The following is an 18,844-nucleotide window of genomic DNA, read 5'->3' as shown; positions in this document are numbered from 1 at the left end:
GATGTAGAATATATATGTGGAATCTAAAATATGACATAAATGAACTCATCTATGAAACAGAAACAGGCTCCCAGATATAGAGAACAGACTTGCGGTTGCCAAGGGGGAGGGTGGAGGAGGGATGAATTGGGGGTTTGGGATTAGCAGATGCAAACTATTATATACAGAATGGATAAACAACAAGGTCCCACTGGATAGCACAGGGAAATATATTCAGTATCCTGTGATAAACCATAATGGAAAAGAATATGTAAAAGAAAGTATATATATGTATAACTGAATCACTTTGCTGTATAGCAAAAATTAACACAACATTGTAAATCAACTATACTTGAATAAAATAATTTTTTTAAAAAAGGAAAAGAGGATGATAACGGTCTTCCATGATAGCTACTTTTTAATAAGATTTGAGTACTTTCCACACATTACCTTAATTAATCCTCTCAACCACCTAGCAAAGGAGATTTTCATACCTCCACTAATGAGAACATAATATTAGAGAAGTTAATACTTGACCAAGGTCACAGAGCTACAGGAAATGGGTACAGCTGGCTTTAGAACTCAAGTTCACTTCACTCCAATGAGTTGTGTTGGCCGTTCAAGCAGACGAATAGAGCAAACCTAAGATAAAATCTTTACCCCCCCAACCCCAAGATGGTACTCAGTGGAAAAAAGATTAAGTCAGACCTCCAGGCTGGAATCTTAGCTGCATCATTTACTCTCTCTGTGACTCAGTTCCTATTTATAAAATTGGGATAATACTACCATGATTATGTTTCATTGCCTATTATGTGGCAGGCAGATGCTGTTCGAAATGCTTTCATGTACTGACTCACTGAATCCTCACCAAAAGTCTAGGAGGTAAGTACTGTGATTATTCCCATTGTAAAGATAAGGAAACTGAATCAGAGAGAGTTAAAAGTAAGTTGTCTAATAGAGCTACTATATGATCCTACAATCTCACTCCTGGCCATATATCCAGAGAAAACCATAATTCAAAAATATACATGCACCCCAATGTTCATTGCAGCACTACTTACGATAGACAACATATGGAAGCAAACTATATGCCCATAGACAGATGAATGGATAAAGATGTGGTATATATATATAAAATGGAATGTTACTCAGCCATAGAAAAGAATGAAATAATGCCATTTGCAGCAACATGGATGGGCATAGAGACTATCATATTAAGTGAAGTAAGTCAGACAAAGACAAATATCATAAAATAATACTTATATATGGAATCTAAAACAATAATACAAATGAACTTATTTACAAAACACAAATAGACTCACAGACATAGAAAATAAACTTATGGTTACCAAAGAGAAAAGGGAGGAAGGGAGGGATAAGTTAGGAGTTTGGGATTAACAGATACACACTACTATTTATAAAATAGATAAACAACAAGGGAATATTGTATAGCACAGGGAACTATATTCAGTATCTTGTAATAACCTATAATGGAAAATAATCTGAAAAAGAATATATATAAAAAAATATATATATATATATTTACACAAACACATATAACTGAATCACTTTGCCGTATACCTGAGAGTAACACAATGTTGTAAATCAACTATAATTTTTAAAAAGCAATATTTTATTTAATAGATTTAATAAATGCAATAATGTACTACTGAATAACTCATGCATTTATTTTGCTTTTCTTTTCAAAGGAAGAGATGGAAACTTTTTTTCTGAAACAGTTTTGCATTTCTGACAAATAGACATATATGTCTGTATAACTGGATCACTTTGCTGTACACCTGAAACTAACACAACATTGTAAATCAGCTATACTTCAATTAAAAAAAAATAAAAGTAAGTCGTAGATACAAGCTAGTATATGGCTGAGCTTGGATCAATTTCCAGACAGTGGTTCCTGGAGTCTATACTCAACCACCATGCTAGTTGCCCCCATAGACTATTATCGGGCTAAAATGATATGATATTTGAAACTCCTTAGAACAATGCATGACCCACAGAGTCATTCAATAAGCATGAGCAATTATTTAGCATTATTATTATTATCGTGCTTGTTATGTGTGCAACAGCTAACCTTATGAAGCTCAGAGTAACTTGAAAAGCAACTTCAAGAAAGGTGGTCCCTTAGGTACTGACTTTTAGGGAAAGAAGAGGGTATGATCTTCTAGGGATGAGGGTACGATTTTTTCCTGCATCTTCAATTCAACCATTTCAAACAATTCTGGGAAAGGATGTATATAATTTCATTCTCAGCCCTTAAGCAGAAGGGAGTGAGGGAGGCAGCTGTGGTTCTAAAAAAAATAGAAATCTGACTACTTAATCATAGATAATCCCGACAAAAATAAAATGGATCAGTGTTTAAAGTAACAAGGAAGCTGCAGAGGCAGCTCTCTAATAAGCTCAGATATTTATAATAGTTTTTTTTCTTAAAAATGTGTTAAATCAAATTATTCTTTACATTTGCTTAAGAATTCAAAGAATACAAGAGTTTATGATAACAAGCAACAATCCCCAGACCCCATCTACATTCCCAGCTCAATCTCCCAAGGAAATCACTTTTATTTTTTTCTATTATTAAATCTTTGAAATACTATGGTGTTCTAATCTTATTTCTCATTTTTCCAACATCGGATATTGTCTACTGATTTCCTACTGTGACAAAACCCAGTTTCATTCACCTACATTACTTTCTACCAACTTTTCCATTGATACAGTTAATTTCATTGCTAATTTTAAAGGACTGCTTTTGCTCATCTATTGGTTACCTGTGTATGTCAATGATCTATGAATCCTCCATTTCTATTGCATAAATAGGGTGGTATAATGAGAATATCTCCTTCCCTGCCACCTCTTTCCCAACCTTTCCCCATCTCACCTCCCATTTTTCGTCATCTGTATCATCACTCTTATCTTGTCCAGAAGGATCCCACTGACCTTCTGCTCCGTCGCTTTACTCATCTATTCCATGTTTTCTCTTTGGTTGAATTTATAAGTGAAAACCCAACATACCACTCTTCCATTATTATAAAACATCTTAAATACATAATTCTGGAGGCCTTCTGAGTCTCTCATGTATGTGGCCAGATGGGCTGCAGAAAGCTCTCATCCTAGTTTTCCTTTCTTTTCAATGGCCCTTGGATTGGATCCTTTTATTCTCCCCACATTATCCTCTTTGTTTATGTCCTGCTTGTTTGGTTAGAGGTAACTTCAAGAATCTCTCTCAAATGGGGGATTTAGAAAGTAAAAAATTAAGTTCTTGAAAGTTAAAACAAGCAAACCAAAAAATTATACCCTCACACTTGACTGATAGTTTGACCAAGTGTAAATTCTGGGTATGAAACCATTTCTCTAAAAAACCTTGGAAGGTGTCATTTCACTGCTCTCCATCACCTATTTGTGATCATCAAAGACTGATGCTATTTAAATCTTATTTTTTGGTAGGTAATACATTGTGTATTTTTTCCCTTTGTTATATTTTAAACTCTTCTTTTTGTCATTGGGATTGTGAAATATGTAAATAAGGATAGGTGGACTTTGGGCTGATTAATTTTCCTTACCCAAAGAATCATGATTAAAAGAACAATACAACCGAGGAAGAGGTCTATCTACCCTGTTCCATTCTATATTATCACCTACAACAGAATTCTTGATTAAAGACATGAAAATACGAAAAGTAAATTTCAGACAGTGTTAAGAATCTGAGAGATAACATCAAGATTCAAAGTGTCTAAACAGATTTGAATATATTCAGTTATCTCCAACAAGTGGCAGCAGTGTAAGAGGAAATAGATCATTCATGAGACTTGCAAAGCAATTGCATATGTGATTTCAAATTTTTCAAGATCCCAACACCCTTCATACTCTCTAAACATTCATATTCTCTCATTCTAACTTCAATGAAAATATTCAAGTATAGAGAGGGAGTGCCCTCTCCCTCTTTGGACCCTTGAAACATTTTCTCTCTTCTCTCTGAGGCTTGTCTTTTTCTCTCTTTCATTATTAATAGATTTCATTTCCCTGGGGAATAGCCAGGACCTCTTGTTTTCCTCTCTCCTTCCTCTCACAAATATACTTGAATGATAAACACTGTGGATGTGGGGTGAGCACAGCCCAGGCCTTCCCAGAGGTTAGTGTTTAACAGGGAATATAAGCATGAGACATGTAATGTTATGGAGAAATACAAGATACTATGGGGATGCATAACAGGGTTGCCTAGTGTATGTTTGGTGGGCATGTGAGCTGGTCCAGGAAGGTTCCTACGAGTCAGTGATCTCAAATGGAGGCTAGACCAGCAAGTTAGCTTTACTTATTTTCTAAGACATTCTTTCCTGTTCAATCTTGGGACTTCAAAGCTACTATTTCACCATGAAAAATCTGGATTCTCAGAAAAAAAGTTTTATCTTAACAGTGTCAAAAAACCTGGTAACTAGCCCAGAGACTATCACATAGTAGGTGCCCAGGAAATTGTGGTTAATTCTTAAATAAAAGGGGCACAGATAATTAACATTTTTTCCCTTGGAAAACATCTAGTCCTATATCCACATCCCTAAATATCCATTTTATAGGAGGTTTAGTGTAGTTAAGTGACTTAACAGTTATTAACGTTAAGTCATCACTTAACATTGTCAGTTTCTTTTCACTATTGTTACTTCATTTATGTTTTGACAGTTATTTAACATGCCCTACTATATACTCATTCCTATGTCAGGGGTTATTGGACTAACAGAGTTAAACTAAATTCAGCACCTGCCATCCCTAGGCTTATAGGCAATTGTGTAGATAAAGCAAAATCTGCTACTATGAGTGTTAATACCAGTCAGAGTACCTACTTTATAGGAGCTGATGATGATTACATGAGATTACGCATAGCACATGGTCAGCATTCCAATAATAATGGCTAATAATTAGCCTCTATTAGCATTATTAGCCATGGTGGCAATTTTGGTATTTTTCTCAAATAAAAGAGGTTCCAACTGTTGTTGGGAATCACAGAAGGGAGACGTTGCATGGAACTAAAAAGATGAGCTATGTTGTAAATTAACTAAACAAGAAAATCTTCTCTCTGCATGGCAAAGCCTGAGTGCTCTAATGGAAATACCTCTGCTTGGAAGGATAGGGAGATAGGATCTTTGAAAAGAGCTAACACAGTGTCTGACATTTAGTAAAAGTGCATGACTTACAACTTCACCACTGTATTGTTTATAAACAAAATATCTAGGACAACCTGCATGACATAATAAGAAAGTTGTTAGAAAAATTATGGGATAGCCCCACAGTGGAATATTAAGCAGTATATTAAGACTATATTAATAAAGAATATATAATAGGATGGGAAGTACCTATAAAATAATTTAAATAAAAATAATATGATGAAAATTGCATATGCCATATGATTGTAACAATGAAAAATTAAAACCTAGATAAAGACAAAAACCCTGGAAATAGATATATCCAAATATGTTCTCCTTTGAAATGTGACAACAGAAAACATTGGTGTATTTCATTTTTTTCTATTTTTATGTATTTTCTAACTTTATCAAATGAGCACATATCTGTCCTATAATGAGAAAAATAAGAAAATGCCATTTTAAATAATATCGAAAAGGTGGAGCCTCATTAAACTAAACATGTCATTATAGAATAGCCTCCTTTACTGGGGGAGGTGTTTATTTAGACTGAAGTGTGGGGTCCCAACCAACTCAGCTTCCATATCTCACCATCCTAAACCATTTTCCCTCTCACCTGGAGGCACCGGGGAAATATCTGTTGAGTGAAGCACATGAGTGAACCACTGAAGTGATCGATAAGAAACAAACCTGTACAACTAGTTGAAGACAAACTCCCACTTCCAAATACTTGGGTATTGGAGTGCTTGGCAGAACAGTTGCTGGTGGTTGAAAAGTGATGATGTTTACATCATGTTACTCAAATATCCTGTCATAGTAACCTGCAAAAATTCCATAGGCTTCCAGAGCATATGGGACTAGATCTACTTGCCCTTCAAACATGTTTTTTTGAGCGCCAACTATAAAGCAGACTTTGTTCAGGAAGCTGCAGGAGAATTAGACACGGATGAGCCTGATCCCTCAATGAAGTTCAGAAATACAAATGAAATCACATTTTCATAGAAAGCTCTAAAATGCAATCAAAGAAGTGTGCATTAAACCACTACAAGTTCATTCAACAATAATCTAATGAGGATATACAGGCGCAGTACTGGATTAGCCGTGGTGGATACAAAAGAAGTGAGCCAAACGGTGCTGACCATCAAGAAACTCACATTCCAGTGGAACAGTGAAGGGTTCAACTGCTCGTTATATGATTGGTTGTCTGTTCAGAGACTGGATGAAGAGTGAGGCTGTGATACAGTGAGAGTACATACTGGGCGTGTTAGTTTTTTTATTGCTGCCCAAACAAATTACTACAAACTTAGTACAAACTTAGTGGCTTAAAACAACAGAGTTTTATTTTATCACAGTTCTGAAAACCAGTATTTCAAAATTCATAGGGCAGCCCATGCTCTCTCTGAAGCCTGTAGAGGGGAAATGTTCTTGGTTTCTTCCAGCTTCCAGAGGCTCTAGGTATCCTTGGCTTGTGGCAGTATCACTCCTATCTCTGAATCTGTCTTCACATGGCCTCCCCCTCTGTGTGTTTCAAATCTCTCTCCAATCTCAAGTCTGTCTCAAATCTCTTTCCCTTTTCTCTTATGAGGACATTAGTCACTGGACTTACAGCTCACACTAAATCTAGGAGGACCTCATCTTCTTATCTGAACTTAATTACATCTACAAAGACTCTACTTCCAAATAAAGTCACATTTGCAGGTGGTGTGAGTTTGGACTTGACATATCTTTTTTGGGGGACACTAGTCAACTTACTACATTAGGAGTGAGGGTTGAGCTGAATATGGAGAAGTCAAGGAACTATGAAAAAGCAGTCATTTTCTTTCTGAGGAGCAAGTTGAGATCAAGGAGAAGGACTGGTTCAAGGCAGAGGGAGCTGCTGGGGTGAAGGCTCTTGACGGAAAATCTGAAGGCCAGTCAGTGTGACTGGAGTGAAAAAAGACAAGAAGATACTGCGCAAGTTGGGACTGGTGAGGAAGCCCAGCCCTGTTGGGAGTCTGAGGTTTTATCTTAAGAATTAAGGGACCCAATTTCATTCCTTTTCATGGCCGAGTAATATTCCATTGTACGTACCACATCTTCTTTATCCATTCGTCTGTCGATGGGCATTTAGGTTGCTTCCATGACCTGGCTATTGTAAATAGTGCTGCGATGAGAGACTGTCATACAGAGTGAAGTAAGTCAGAAAGAGAAAAACAAATACCGTATATTAACACGTATATGTGGAACCTAGAAAAATGGTACCGATGAACCAGTTTGTAGGGCAGAAATAGGGTCACAGATGCAGAGAACAAGCGTATGGACACCAAGGGGGGAAAGTGGTGGGGGGGTTGGTGGTGGCGGGTTGTTTTAACAATATCATTCTGACTCTGTGTAGAGAACTGATTTGGAGACCAGGTCACTGTGAGCACCTTGCATTGATCCAGATACAGGGGCTGCTTGAGTGAAAGTGTCAGCTGAAGAATTGGAGAGATAGAGGATTTGAGAGATATTTAGGATATAAAAGCCATAGGACCTTGGACATGATTAAAGATGAGGAGTGTGGAATCAAGGGCATCTCCCAGGTTTCTGGTTTGTAGCTCTGGATGGATCATGGTTCCATCCACTGAGATAGAGAACCCAGAACCAGAACCAGGTTTGGGGGAAAGACAAATTCAGCCAACTAGGATGGGGAGGTGGTTAAGGGCAGCAGATAAACCCTGACTGGGGAAGAGATCAGAAAGCTCCACCAGGAAGGCAGGATTTATTTAGACGAGGCCTTGAATGGTTTCCAGACTCAAAGTCAAGCACAGTGAACAGAGCATAAAGGAAGGGATATTCCCAACAGAGTGAACACCCAGAGGCAAATTCTAAAGGATATCGATACTTTTGTTCACTTTCCTGCTAGTGAGCTTTGCATTGAAGTTTAACACACATACAGAGCAATGTACCATTCATGACAACACAGGTCTACAATGTTTAACAACATGAATCATTCATTTCCTTGGGAGTGGTGTCCATTATTTTATTTATCCAGTTTAATTTCATTTATTTTATTTTATCTTATCTCATTTTATTTTTTCTTATTATTTTCCAGTTTAACCATATCTAGCTCTCAGATTCAAAGCTACATCAAATTCTTCTTGGAAGCACATTGGGAAGAAAAACTCATTACGTGAATAAATATACTTGGTAAGAAATAGTAAGGTTGTAATGATGATAGTAGCAGTGACTGAAAACAGTGGTGGCTGCAGTTGGAAAATCACTGTAATTTGTATTGAATTAGAAGGATGCAAGGCGGAAGAAGACTGGAAGGTTTCCCCAGTCTCGGTGTATCCTTAGCTATTTGCACATATCAGCGACTCTCGATGGTGCAGGGATGAGTTCAATGTTAGACATTTAGAGTTCAACGTGCTTAAACAAAATTCACATGTAATGTCTAGAAGAACAGAAGGTCAGAGCAGAAAAATGCATGAGTGCAGAAAGCAAGAGAGAAGTCCTGGCTGGAGAGAGAAGTCTGTAAGCCTTGCTTACACATATAATAGTTGACGTTCTTGGTTTGGAAGGAGTTATTTGTGTGTTTTTTCTTTTGTTTTGTTTTGTTTATGTTTACCCACAAAGGAATGAAAGTAACTGGAGTGACTGTTATACAGCTGAAGATGTTCTGGGGCAAGAAAGATTGATCAAAGCTGGAGGTAGGGCTTTGGGTCTTGTCCCTCTGTAGAGAGTAATGGAAGCCCTGGGCTGGGATGAGATGGTCCAGAGGATGCAAGGACTGGACTGAGGGTGTGGGCCTGAAGACGGAGCTGAGGGCAGGGGATTCCTGCTGCAACTCTGTACCCCAGGAAGTTAGGTTAGGGAGGGGGTGGGGAGAACCGAGGGGCTGACTGAAGACAGGGTTAAAAGCTAGATAGAGAGAGTCTTTTCCAGATGTCAACAGCTGATTGCAGACAATTAGAAGGCTGTCTTTTTCGCTGTCTCCCAAGACCCCTAACAAACTGTCACAGCAGTTGAGTCTGAGCATATCAAATAAGTAAGGCAAAGAGGGACCCCAGGAAATAACTGCAGTTAGTGGCTTGTGGGGCTGTGGATGGTTTTGCGGGGAGGACTGCTTGAGAGAAAGAAACTTGCTTCTAATCAGTGTGCTAATCCAGGACAGAAGGCTTCCTTTCTCTCTCTCCCTCATTTCATTTTCCCGGGTTCAATCCTAGACTCCCTCCCCCTCAGCCTTCTCCTCATCCTGGCTGAATGAAAATTTGGTCCAGTTTTTTTTTTTTTTTTTAATATAGATACATTAAAAAACAGACACTGATCTTCAAAGAAGCCTGCAATTTCACTGGCGACGGAATGTTTATAGCCACAATTTGTTTGGTTCTGATAAAATGCATATGCCCCCTTATTCCATTTTCTTTTGCTTCCCAAGCCAGGCTTGTTTTGTGCATGGGCCTGCAAGGCAGAGACAGAGAGTAGACAGACAGAGAGATAGAGAGATCTTTCCCAGAGCTGTGGCTGCGTCTGCCAGTGGTGTTTTGTATTGTGTGGGTCCAGAAGCCATCTGATGTAGCAGAAGGGGGCACCACTCAGGGGTCAGGATAATTAACTGGAGGGACATTTAAAATACTCCCTTAAGCCCTATCAAGACACATGCCAACCTTCGCAGGTCTAGTTAGAGCTAGGATATAATCTCCCGAATTATTTTAGGGAGGTTGTGTGATGGATGTAGGTGAGTCTTAAAGCTAAAAAGATGTGGGTTTAAATGTCAGCTTCATTATTTACAATAGCCAGGACATGGAAGCCACCTAAATGTCTATCAACAGAGGAAAGGGTAAAGAAGATGTGGTACATATATACAATGGAATGTTACTCAGCCATAAAAAGGAACAAAAGAGTGCCATTTGCAGAGACATCGATGGACCTAGAGATTGTCATATAGAGTGAAATAAGTCAGAAAGAGAAAAACAAATATCATCCCTTGTATGTGGAATCTAGAAAAATGTTAGAGATTAATTTATTTGCAAAGCAGAAACAGAGTCACAGATGTAGAGAACAAACTTACGGTTACCAAGCGGGGAAAGGGGGGGTGGGATAAACTGGGAGATTGGGACTGACATATATACACTATTATGTATAAAACAGATAACTAATGAGAACCTACTGTATAGCAGCACAGGGAACTCTACTCAGTGCTCTGTGGTGACTGAAATGGGATGGAAGTCTGAAAAACAGCAGAGATATATATACATATAATGGACTCACTTTGCTGTACAGCAATAAACTAACACAACTTTGTAAAGCAACTATACTCCAATAAAAATTCATTAAAAAATAATAAATGTCAGCTTCACTTTCTTGCTGTACAATGTCAAACCAAACTTTCTCTGAATTGGTTTTCCCCACCTAACAGCCAGGGGCATCTCTCCTGCAAGACTGTTACCAGATTAAGAGGAGTGGAGTTGGGCCAGCATGACAGAGGGTGCCTGGAGGGAAGTAGAGTGGAGTGTTTGTGGCAGGGGGACACAGGAAGAGTATTCTAGGCTGGCGGGCAGCAGACACCAGGGCACATGGGCATGAGAAAGCAGCGCTGCTTGGGGAGAAGGAGAAGTCTGGGGGGACTGGGGTATTCAGTACAAGGATAGAGCCACAGGAAATGAATTTAGCAGAACAAGAGGTAAAGTTGTAAGCTGTGCTGAGACATTTGAGTTTTTCTCTACAGGCAGTGATAGAGCCTTGAAAAGAGCCATGCACGTTTAGATGGTGCTCTAGAAAACTGACCATTAGCAGCACGGCAGATCCCACTGTAGAGGTGAGAGGAAAAAGGAAAGAAAAGGTAGAAAAGTTAGGTGATGCTATTCAATACCGTGCGTGTATTAATGCTGCTATAGTATTACATATCTATATCTATACCTATGTCGATTTCTATATCTTAGGGCTATGGTAAGGGCACTCCACTGAATGATTAAGAGCAACAGCTCTTAGTTCAGATCCTAGCTCCACCATGTACCAATTGTAAAACGTGGAACAAGTTCCTTAAACCCTCTGGGCCTCAATTGCCTTATCTATAAAATGTGTCTTCCTCACATGACTATAGTGAGGCTTCAATGAGTTTTCAATACACAAAAACACTGAAAAACACTGAAAAGAGTATATATGGCATATATATGCTAAATATTGTACCCAGATAAAATTTCAGGCCATAAAATTTCAGTGCTCTAACTGAGCACTTTGTATACGTTATTTCATTTCATATTTAAATTTACCCAACAAAACAAATCCTTCCTTCCCTTCTTTTTTTTATTCTTTGTAAAACTTAAAGCTCAGAGAAACTGAATCATTGTTGTCGTGATTAGCTGTTACTTGGAAGAGCTGGGGTAGAAACCCAGGGTGGCTTCCCAAACCAATACTCTTTAAACATTCCCTATTGAAAGACAATGATTAGGAATGAAAATCTTAGATACTTCAGTCTTGAGAGGCGCAGAGTATATAAAATAGCCAGTGGAAATATTGCTGATGGAAAAGCCTGGTTTTAATGCCTTTTAAAGAGTTCCCTCCATGGTCTCACCCCAATCACTGTGTGTGTGTGTGTTTGTGTGTGTGTGTGTGTGTGTGTGTGTGTGTTTGTGTGTGATTTACCAGATTGACTCTGACCAGAGCCAATTGTTCTCATGATTCTGAGAAACTTCAAATGAAGTTTTGCTTTTGGACAGATCCATCGACCAAAGAGCAGATTTCTAAATTTTTACTCTTGGCTAAGCTCTTCTTCTATCCCTCCCTTCCTCTTAGCTACATTTGGTGGAAGTTTAAATCTGATAAAGAGGAGCTGTATTTAAAACCAGTCAGGCTCTATTTCAGAAGATTAGTGTGATTTTATCTGAAAAAGCAAATTTGTAATTATAATTTGAAGTTTCTCTACCAGTAAGACCCTGGCACTGATTTTCCATCCCCAGCGAGAGAAAGCAATAGAGCAATGGAATCCTGGTGTTGGTACAGCCTGCAGTCCAGCCACTTGCCGTGCCTGAAGTCCTGCCATGGTCCCTGGGCCACCACTTGTCCACTTCCAAGATGCAGAGCTTTCTGCTCCCAGGAGTTCTTTCCTCTTCATAACTGGGACACTCTGGCTGTTTAGAAGGTTGTTACTAGTAGCTGAAATATCGTTCTCTAGAGCACCCCTACTGAACCTAATTGGCTCCCAAAGCACTGTTCTGTCCTTTCTTTCCCAGGAGAGCTCTTTTGACATCTGTAGCCATTACTGTGTTCCTCTTGAGTTTTTCTTTCCTTGGGCTGACATTCAGAGTTTGTTTAGTCATTCCCGAAAAGGGCATGATTTCCATATCCCTTTGGGGAAAGTTGTGCTCTGGAGCTAAGTCAGGTCCACATGGATGCCACTTCCTACTATGAAATCATGGGCCTAACTTTGTTGTCAGATGGTTTCCAATGTAATTGATGTTCTACACTGAACTTGTAAGGAAGTTGTGGGAGATCTGTTGCATCATTGACATAAATGTGATCCTCCAATAGCTCTTCATTGCACTTGGAAAAAGATTCAAACTCCTGCTCACCAACAGAGCCCAACTGGGCTGCAGTCCTTGCCCTTGAACCCCAGCTTATCTTTCAGTATTTTCCACTTGCCCTCTCTCCCCTAGCCACACTACCTTTGTTTTGTTCCTTAAACATGTCAAGGGTGTCCCGTAGGGTCTATTCAAGTGCTGTTCCCTCTGCCTGGAGGGTTCTTCTCCTTATCTCTGTAGAGCTGATTCCTACCTGTCTTCAAGTCTCCACTCTTTTCTTAACCTTTCTCTCTCATGTGTTCCCTGCCACCTCAGTCTCTCTCTAGCTCACCACTCTTTTCATTTCTTCACAACCCTTATCAAGATGAAAATCGCCTTATTTACTCACGTGTTTTCTGCTTTAGTACTTTCTCCACCTAGGCTACAGGCTCCATGAGAGGAAGTGATATGTTATCTCATTTACATCTGTGTCCCTGTTGACTGGAGCTGTGTCTGGGACTAGGCGTGACCCACGGGGGTATTTGCTCAATTAATGTGCCTGTGAATGAGCCAATGGGCTGAGTGTGGAGAGAACTCAAAATAAGTATATAGAGTCATGGCATCTTAGAGGCTGTAAAATACTGGAGAGATTGATTCTAACCCACTATGCTTACCCCACAGGTGTCCAACGAGGGTGATGGATGTACCCAATGTCACTCCCTAAATTCATGAAAGAGCTGGCACAGGAATCCAGCTTTTAGAGGTGACACTTTTCTTTTTCCAATGAAAAGCAAAATGCATTGGCATATCCTAAAGCACTAAATTAATATGGTGTCTTAGTAGGGAAGACTGAGGATTCTCAGAGCAGGTTTTCCATAGTGGTCTTGTTGGTACAGAAAAGATTTGGATAGAAAGTATAGACATGAAAATACACATGGAGGGAACAGCCCAGAAGCAGAACTCTGGCATATTCAAAGCCAGAAAAGTCTAGAACCAGACCTGGTGGGGAAAGATGGAGGGCTTGAGGAGATGAAGGGAAAGGAGCTGAGTGGAGGGCAAGCCTTGGCTGTCCAGATAAAGGCCTTGGATCTTGGCTCCTGCACATGAGTGGTCCATGAATGAGAGAGTGAGATTCAGGAGGCTTCACGTGGCAATGGTGGACAGAGAAAACAGGAAGAGGAAAGGAGTGAATAGATGAAGGCTTGACCAGACATCACTGAGGTGTCCAGCCATTCTATGATGGTGACCACACCAACTAGTGATAGCAGAGAGAGACAGGGAGGTTGAGAATTAAGTGGTTTGTGCGGAGGAGGGAAGCAGGGAGGTGGAGGACACTTATGGGAATGTTCCCAGGGCTTTCTGCAGCATGAAGCACTCAGGGTTCAAGGACCTACCAACTGCATCCTCAATGACGTTCCCAATGAGCTGACAACACCTGGGTCGCATAAATGACCTCACTCCTCAACAGTGCCTTCCTCGCTTCCTTGGAGGCACCTGGGGGCTTGCCACAGACAAGTCTTGGAGTCCAACAAGCTGGTTTTCTACAAAGCAGCTGTGTGAAGTTGAATGTTTTTGAATTTTTTGGTCTCACAGTTTTCTCATCTGTACAAAGGGGAAAAAAAGTGCCCACCACCTATAACTCTTGTATAGATTATATGAGAATTTGTGTGTAAAATGCAAACAACAATTTATGGCAATAGGAAGTGTGCATAACATATTCGTTCCCCTCTATTCTTCCTTCTGTGTGTAAACTGGGCCTCCCACTTCACCCCCGATTTTGCATTGATTTCATGGATTGATTCATTTGAGAAGAATATTCTCAATGGAGAAGTTTGAAAGTCATAGTTTTATAGAGTGCTATAACTGAACAGGAATTAAAGTCATTTAGTCCACAAGTTGAAATTTGTGGCTAGAAGAGATTTTTTTGGGGGGGGGGCGGGGAGGAGGGTGAAAGGGTCAGGGTTGTAGAATTGTTTAAAATTTTTGAATCAATTGCCCTTTTAAAATTAGGAGATTTCACAGATTGAAAGATTTCTGGCATAGCTTGTCAAATCTGAAGGTCCAGCAGCTCAGAGCCTGCCACGTTTTGGCTGTTAGCTGGAACCAGTTGGCTATCCTCACCCTGTTCAGCTGTATTTGTTTCCTAGGGCTGCTTAACAAAGTACCCTCAAGCTGGATGGTTTAAACAACAGAAATCTATCATCTCACTGTTCTAGAGGCTAGAGGTCTGAGATGAAGGTGCCAACAGGGTTGGTTCGTTCTGAGGGCTGTGAGAGAGGATCTGTCTCAGGCTTCCCCCCTGGCATCTGGGGGTTTCTGGCAGTCTTCAGCAATTCAGAAGCATCACTCTGATCTCTGTCCTTATCCTCATGTGGCATTCTTGCATGCTTGTCTCTGTGTTCAAATTTCTCTTTTTTATAAGAACACCAGTCTTATTGGATCAGGGGCCACTCTAGTGACCTCATCTTAACCAATTACACCTGCAATGACTCTTATTTCCAAATAAAGTCACATGCTGAGGTGCTGAGGCTTAGGACTTTAACATACGAATTTTTAGAGGACACAGTTCAGTCCATAATACCACCAGTTGACAGCATCTCTACCACCAGTCTCCTGGTACCCGTCTGGCCCCTGTCACATGTCAGCAGGCAGTGAGTGGCCAACTTTTGGTTAAAAACCTCCCTTCTGTCATTGAGGACCTGGGACCCTAGTCTTTATTTATTTATTTATTTTTTAGACATCTTTATTGGAGTATAATTGCTTTACAATGGTGTGTTAGTTTCTGCTGTATAACAAAATGAATCAGTTATACATATACATATGTCCCCGTAGTTCTTCTCTCTTGCATCTCCCCCTCGTCTTTAAAGTACTGATTAGCTCCAAGGTCTGAAGTGGTTAGGGGGTGGATGCTCACACACAGTGGTTCTTGAAGGTGGCACAGGTGGTGGCTGGTGGAGCTGGGATGTGTCCTTCCTCATGGCCAGTTCACTCAGCCCTGTGTCCCTCCCTCAGTCAGAGAGGACAGAGTAAATGGTGCGGTTTCCATGCTGGTAACTCAGACATCGGTGAGAAGTGAAGTCAAGAAGGAGCTTTAGTTTGGTGGGGGGCAGGTGACAAGCAGGGCTGTGACAGGTGGAGGCTGAGGTGGCATCCTAGGAGAACTGTCCAGGAGGCAGTGGATTGATGTGCTCACGCCTGCCCTCTGAACCAGTCAAATCAGAATCTTTTCACATTTGGCAAGGACCTCATCAGGATATTTTGTTAGAAATTCATAAACGTTTGTAATCTTTCCCCTAATGTAAGTTGATAATTAGTAAGCATTACACAGATTCCCAGAGGAAAAAAGATTTTGAGATAAAACACAGTTTGCCAGTGTTTTATTTTGGATGAGAAATGTTCTTTTTTGTGTTACTCTATGAACAACAAGGGTGGGTTTTTTCCTGACCAAAATGCCAGTTAAATTATATTTTAATAATTTTCTCAGTGTGTCAGCTGCCAACAGCACTTTAAATAATAAGAATTAGATCCCTCCTAAATAAGGTAGTAATTCTATTAAAAATGCTGGAGGCCCTAGAGCTCAGGATCTAAGGAACTGAACCACAGGCTTGCTGCAAGGTTTACAAAACTCTGAAAGCCCAAACAAAACTTTACCATGCTTTGCTAGGGATCCACCATATACCGCAATCCCAGTGAGTAATGATAACTCTTAGGAGATGACTAGGAATATTCATATAATTCTTCTCATTTGGGAATCTCTAAACTTCATGTGATCAGGTAGGAATTACTGTCTTCACTTGCAGAAGAGACAACTGAGGCTTAGAGAAAAAACAAATCTCATCCAAGATCGTGCAAAAAGTACGTGGCCGAGCTAGGAGTAGCCACGGCGGCCACATTCTGGGGTGCCGTATGCCTTGGCCACCTTCTGGAGCCGAGGTGGCCACAGTCAATGCCATGACAATATGGTTCCCATGTATTTACCTTTTTGGGTGTTAGAAATGGCCACAAATTTGCATTAATAAATGGTTTGACTTTGTAGAGCTAATGCATTGAGGATCAGAGAGAGAAATAGGTACAAGGTACAAGCAAAGTACTTTATTCATGAATGGTCACTGTGTGCCAGGCCATATACCCACACATTCAGTTCTTGAGCTCGTTTATATCCCATATTAACATCGTACGACCCTATTATTATCATCATCGCCATCATCATCAACCATTTTAGAGTTGAGGAAACTGAAGTCCAAACTATCTACCTATCTATCGATTTATCTATCTATCTGTCTATCATCTATCTACCTACCTATCTATCTATGTGCCCAGCACATAGCAAATTATCTAGCAGGCTCTGTACATATATACTCAGCTATTTTCAGTACAAATCTGTGTATCTCTATGTGGGGTACACATTGTTATGTCCCTATGAAGATGTCAAATGCTATCTCTTCTCTTTCCACTAGAATAAAATAAGAATAAAAAAAAATGGTTGGGAAAGGCAAGGAATCCAAGTTACCTGGAATGAAGAATAAATGTAAGAACAACTCATGCTAAAATTATGGAAAACTCTTGGGAAAATTTACCAGGACTCAACTAAAAATAATTTTATTTAGAAATAATTCAAACAAACTGACATATAAAAAATACTATAACAATGTTTTAATCTAATACCTAGAATTCGCAAATGTGAACGTTTAGCTATTTTTCACTTTGACATTTTTTTAACTACTCTGGAGACAATCTAAGTCTACTTACATCCCTCTCTGACCCTGTTTTTCTTGCTGCATCTCCAGAAGTCTTCAGAATTTTGAAATTGTTCTGCATTCTTCTTATCCATACTTTATGCTTTTATTACTCAGGTATACATAACAATTTGTAGCATGTTTGTAGAATTGTGACTTAATTGGTGTGATGTTATTTGTTAAAATGCTTTCCAAAAATTTGTATTCACAAAATATACCAAACATGTAAAAATATAGATAACAATAGAATAGACACAGATATTTATATAATACAGATTTGACACATGTGAATATTTTATTTTCTTCAGATATTTTCTCTTGAAAGATATAAAACATTACAGATTTGGCTAATGGACCGTTCCTCATCCACGTCTCCCCCTACCTCTACCATACAATCCCATTCCCTTTCTTCCCTCCCTGAGAAAATCTTTTCTAGAACTCTATTACTGTTTTCTATGTTCTCTGCTTTTACTATATAAAAGTAGCCCTAAACAATACAGAATGTTGTGTTGAGTATTCTTTTTAAGGTTTGTATACCTGGTATCTTCATTTCTCTCTCTCTGTCTCTCTGCCTCTCTTTCTCTGTCTCCAACTCATCTCTTTATTGTTCAAATAAAAATTTGTGAATCATCCATGTTGATACATGATGCTTTACTTAGGTCAACTGCTATTTAACATACCTTTTATTTATCCATTATTCTTTTAATGGGCATGTAAATAGTTTCCTTATTTTTTATTACAAACAATACTATAATGAACATCCTTACACATGTCTCCTTGTACATTTTTGTCAATATTTATTCTGGGTAGCATAAATGCATCCAGAAATAGAACTGCAGATCACTGAGTACATATATCTCCAAGTTAGGAGATTTTGCCAAATTGCTCTTCAGCATGGTTGTGGCAATTTATATTGCTACTAGCAGTATAGGAGGTTTTTGTTTTCTCCATATCGTCACCAGCACTTGATATCATCCAATATATTTTTTTAATTTCATATTCTTAATGTTATGAAATAGCAATACATTGTTTTAATGGTGTCATTTGGTTTAATTTGCATTTTTCTGATTGCTATTGAGTGGGACGATGTTTCCTATACTTATTGGTCATGAAGGTTTTTTCTATGAATTACAATATATTCTAAATTCATTGACAAATTTTTTACTGTGTTGTCTTTCTATCTCAGCGATTTGATGGAGTGTGTGCATATACTAAAATATATATAAGATAATTTATATATTTTATTAAATGCTTTGCAAATACTTTATCCCAGTCTGCAGCCCATCTTTTTTTCTTATAGTGTCATTTAAATCACAGAATTCTTTATTTTCAATACAATTACATTTAATTAATCTGTTTTCTCTCAAGAGTGGTCTATGAATAGAAAACTCTTTTAGTCTATTTAAATTATCATTATTAATCTATCCATATTGATAATAATTTTGTTGAGTATAGAATTCTAGATGACACTGTTTCCTTCTCTCAAAACTTTGAAACATTCTTCTTTTTCTCTTCTCCTCCCCCT

This window comes from Grampus griseus, assembly GCF_964374135.1.
Source record: "Grampus griseus genome assembly, chromosome: 2".
NCBI lineage: Eukaryota > Metazoa > Chordata > Mammalia > Artiodactyla > Delphinidae > Grampus > Grampus griseus.
The sequence above is the reverse complement of the archived record's forward strand: the minus strand, read 5'-3'. Positions refer to the sequence as shown.